Below are 5235 nucleotides of genomic sequence, written 5' to 3'. Positions count from 1 at the left end.
TCCAGAAAAGAGTAATGAAGTTTTGCATCCACTAGAGGGAACTTTAGGGCCACAAAAAGATGAAGATCAACCTTACGAATGCAATTAGCATCCAATAGGAGAGAATAATCATGGATTGGAGGAGGGGAAGATGTTGAATCACAATCATAGGAGGTTTAGGAGGTGTAATTCAGACTATTTAAGCAAAAAACACACTAAACTAGGAAAACAAAGTAGAGAATTCCTGCAAAAAACCAATACACAGACCACAACTGACATAGAAAAAATTAAAGAAAAGAACAAGATTGACAAGACTAAACCAGACAACCCCAAGCAAATCACAACATTTACGAAAAAAATACGACATGATCTATGCATACATGCGACCAAAAGCTTCATGATATGCAAACAAATAGGCACCCTGATCCCTCGTAATCAAGCAATCAAATCAAGAATAAGCATAATCATGCTACATTCTTGATATTGACTAGACCAAACATATCAAAATTACACCCTTAATGCACAATGAGTCATATTTCGCAACCCAAAACCCACATATACTAGATTTTGACTAGATGATGGTCTCTACAAATGCACTTGTTACAAATTACATGATGTTTGACACAAAGCGCATCCATGAATGACGACTGGGGGTTCATTTTTAGTTACAATTTAAATGTATTTGTAGCACTGTGTGCATGCACTATGAACATCATGGGTTAGTTTTAATTTACAAAATTATATGGGTGATTGTGCAAGATGCACATGCAATGGCATGGATTTCTTTTACAACTTAACAATCGGTTGATTCTAAGTTAAAATTTACAAAGTGCATTTTATTAGTTTTGTGGATGCAACAATCAAGTTAATTTTATTTATAAATTGAATGCATATTATTGTGCACATGAAAGAGGAAAAAGAAAATGGAACCTGGTAATATGTATGTGGCACCCTCAAGGTCTGATGGCATGGTGGAAAAAGAAGCATCGCAAATCCCATGTCTAGAAAATCCACAAACAAGATGTCAGCAAGTTGACTAGTAGAGACTCGACCTCCTCGACAATTTAAAAAAAAAAAACGATGACTAATACCCATGCATACAGAAAAACAATAGGAGTGTCTAGTTTTGTTTATTAGTTTTGGTCAATTTGTTTCATTTTTTCCCTTTTTTCTGTTAAGTATGTGTTTATGTTTTTTTTTTTTCATTTGTAATTTTTAGGGTGTGGTTTTTCTTTCGTTCTATTTGTTTTGTTTATGTAAATCGTATGTGAGTTGAGTTGTGTTTTTTGGTTTTTAAATTAATTTTGGTGTTTTCTTGTGTTGATGTTTGTTTTTATTTAATTATGTCATGTTGGTATAAAGAAATGTTTAATTTCGAATGTCCAAACACTAACAAAAATGTGTGGAAATTATGTAGAGGATTTTTTTGGAAAAAAAATTCAATTATTTTTGTAGATTTTTCATGAATTTTATCACTTTTGATTAGATTTTTCAAAAAAATTAATGTAAATTTTCACTTGGATTTTGTTATCCCAAAATTGTAGATTTTTTTACTTTTTCAATAATTTTACACATTTAATTGGATTCTTTAATGAAGTTTTATGCATTTTGGGTATTTTTTAAAATAATAATAAATAAGTGGATAAAAGACAGGTACTTGGCTACACTGCGTTTAAACAAAAGTCTGCATGTGAATACTAGCGTCCACCACATGAAAAAGACCACACGCGTGTTCTTGCACTTGAAGGGGGGCTTAGAGGGCGTATACGTGAACCAATAAAAATTGTGTGCAAATGACCACTAAGTGTGAAACACGTAGAAAATTCATTGTAGGCTCGTGCATGAACATCAGCGAGACGAACCACGAACACACGAATGAGGGTCCGCTACAGCACAAAATGACAATTTTCAGCTTTTGACAAACATAACATGATCAACTCACGAACACAAATGACCAATAATGCCTCTTGCAGCCTCAAGTACACCAAAATTAAACACAAGGTAGAGCATCAACGACATCAATAAATGTAAAACTTGAGTCCAAGAAAATTTTTTTTGCGTACCTCTTTGATTTTTGATACATAACTATGACCCTTTAGCTTCAAAGTTTTCGAAGATTTTGATAAACACTACATCAAACCTCCACACTTTAGTGGGTAACCCTCCATTCACCTTCTCACAAGACACAAAATTGCATACAAAGGGAAGGGCAAGGGCCCCTAATGCCCCTCTCCCCCCCTTTAATAGGTTTTTCTCTTTGTGTTATGGTTTTCCAACACGAAATGTTTCCATATTTGTTTTGCTAATATGCTTTTCATCGTTTTGTTAATGAAAAGTATCATGTTTCTCTTTATCATTTGCTTAATGAAAAAATAAACACTCTGTTGTTATTATCTCTCTCTTAAGAGACTAAAAATGACTCCTTGACAAAGATAAAGCTGCAAATTTGTTGGATCTCAGTCAATCATATCCTTGTAGAGCTGTAGTGCATCTTGAAAACGACCCTTTGGTGTATGGATATGAGCAATAAGAGTCTGCTCATTGATATGTAGCTTCATCTCCTAACATGCAATAGTATAGCTGATGCCAGGAGGCATATTTCACGGTGGATTCCGTGAGGTTTTACGGTGGATTCCGTAAACTTTGTTGACCGGGGCTCATACACAAAGTGGATTCTTTGTGCGAGAAGTTGATGGGGATGCTTATCCTTTTCGCGCGTTTCATTAATTTAGTGTGTACATGGCTGATTCCATAGCGGGCGATTCCGCAAAATACATATTAAATTAATAAACGTTTATGAGTTTAGAGTGCGCACTCGTGATAAATTAAGGTTAGGATTGATTTCTAACTAGTTGATTTATTTATGTAGCTGAAGACTGCTAGGTATTCACTTTTGTCGGTTTAATTGTATTATTTTACTAACGATTGTGAATGCTTTAGTTGATGTATAGAGATAGCAGCAGTGGCGGAGGAAAGCATTGGAGGATAGCGTGTATTCAAGTTATCACTTATATTTTGATGGGCGCATACCTTAGGCATGGCGCCTATATTTTGTCGCGCCTATTTATTAAGGCGTTGGATATTTATTTATTATTTTGTATGCACATGGGCGCACGATTATGATTGTATTTGGACATTGTATTGGGTATGCCTGACTCTTTGGGCGCCCGCCCATTAGCTTTATTTCTATTTTGTGCTAAAGCAAACTCTAAAGCCAAAAGCGTGCTATTTTGTAATTTGGGCTATTATTTGAGCTTGAAGATGATTAATACATAAAATACATGCTTTGTGGAGCACTCACACAAGGCATGGGGGAAGATTGCACCCAATTGGTCTCTTGTTCATGTCGTGCATGCTTTCTACCCTGAGTTTTGTGCAAAAAGTAGAGTTCTTTTGTTCTTGGGGACCTTCCGGCGTTCACTACACGAGCATACAGCATCCGATCTGTGCATCAGTGGTATCAGAGCGAAGCTGAGATCAAGAGCTTCCAATCGCTACCCATCTTGCGCGAAGGCGGAGCTTCTGGAATGATCGAGCTCTACAGTCAGTCTTATCGTGAACGGTCGATACGGGTGGATTCTTGGTGGTCAAGAACCTCTGTCTACAGCCTCTGATCACGAAGGACCGGCCTGAGGAGACAGAGGACCACGTCAACATCTCCTTCTATCAAGTCGTTTTTCTCAGAGACCACAGATAAGTTCCATATCTATTATAAAGCTTAAAAGCTTAAAAACTAAGCTTTTAAAAAGCTTAGCCAATCCAATTTCAAAATCAGCGGCGTCAGTATACATCCGCCGTGATTTTCGTCGCGGAACAAAAACGGCCCCCCCTAAAATTCGACGTTGTTTACAGATTAAGCTTCAAGCTTAATCATTCAAGTCCAAAGTCATACAAATCTTCAAATTTGATCAAGTTCCATAAGTTCTGCAACTCTGCAAGTCAATTAAGTCATCAGAAGTCAGAACTGACTTGTGCCAAAAACTCCCATAAGGACTATTCCTGCGCAGACGCACTGAACTGCAAAGTTGTTCCCTAGAAGACTTTGTATGCATATGCAGACTTGCTGAACCAGTTTCAGCACACACAGAAGGTCATACGCAGATTTTACGACAATTTCAAATCCCGCAACCACAAAAGTCGAAGACTGTGAAAGCCAAACAAAAATCTATAAGCCTTATACACCCGACTTTGAGCTATGCTCATCCCGCTAATTGGATTTTGAGAGTGTGAGGTCTTTTGAATTTTTATAGGATGACGGAACACAATATGGATGATTTAATGGCTGAAGGCAATCTTCCTGAACCTACCATGGAACAAAAGTTGGATTTAATTATGATGCAGTTGGACGAAGAACGAAGAGCCCGGCAAGCCTTGCAAGTTCAATTGGCCAATTTACAACGATTGACTACCGATAAAGATGGACCACAACTTGAAGATCTTATCCGACGAACCATTGATGCGACTCTCGAAGCTTAATCCATCCGCAAAGAAACAAAGATAAGTAAAAGAAATTTCAAATTTCGTACTTTCAATGGCACTCGAGATGGAAAAACTGTTCTTGCATTCATCAGTCAGTTTGATGATTACTTTCATGAAGAGACATATGTTGAAAAAGATAAAATCAAGTGTGTCACTAATCATTTAGTGGAAAGAGCATCTCTTTGGTGGACCGTGGTTCGTAAGAGCATAGATTGTCCTACTACTTGGGAGAGTTTCAAGAAGAAGTTTATGCAGAATTTCCTTCCTCCACAATTCCATGAAAAAGCCATAAAGCAATGGGACCTTCTTTAGCAAAGAGATCGTGAATCTATTTCCTAGTACACCGAACGCTTTTGGAATGCCTTACTCCAACTACGCATGCTTGAAGACGTACCTGAAGCGACTCACAAGTGCAAGTATATGTCTAGACTACTTGGGCATTACTACGTTGAAGTCAATACGTTCAAGCCTGCAACTCTTGAAGATGCAACTTCTTTAGCTCATGATACTGAAGACAAGATTCGAGGAAGAGATAAGAGTCCACAACAATTTCAAGCAAATGGTAACTATGGTTCTAAGCAATTCAATTCAAATTTTAGAAGATTTAATCAAAGTCGATTTCCTTCATCATCTTTCCATAAGTCTTGGACAAAACCACCTGCTTTGCCATCAAATACTAATCAAAACCCTAAGCTATCCTCATAGCCAAATCCTAATATTCCTAGACTTCTTGCCATTGCAAACAATGTATCTAAAGCCAAACCTATAGTGTGTTAC

Source organism: Lygodium microphyllum, chromosome 12 (assembly GCF_053477565.2).
Source record: "Lygodium microphyllum isolate KBCC chromosome 12, Lygodium_microphyllum_v1.1.10, whole genome shotgun sequence".
Lineage (NCBI taxonomy): Eukaryota > Viridiplantae > Streptophyta > Polypodiopsida > Schizaeales > Lygodiaceae > Lygodium > Lygodium microphyllum.
The sequence above is the reverse complement of the archived record's forward strand: the minus strand, read 5'-3'. Positions refer to the sequence as shown.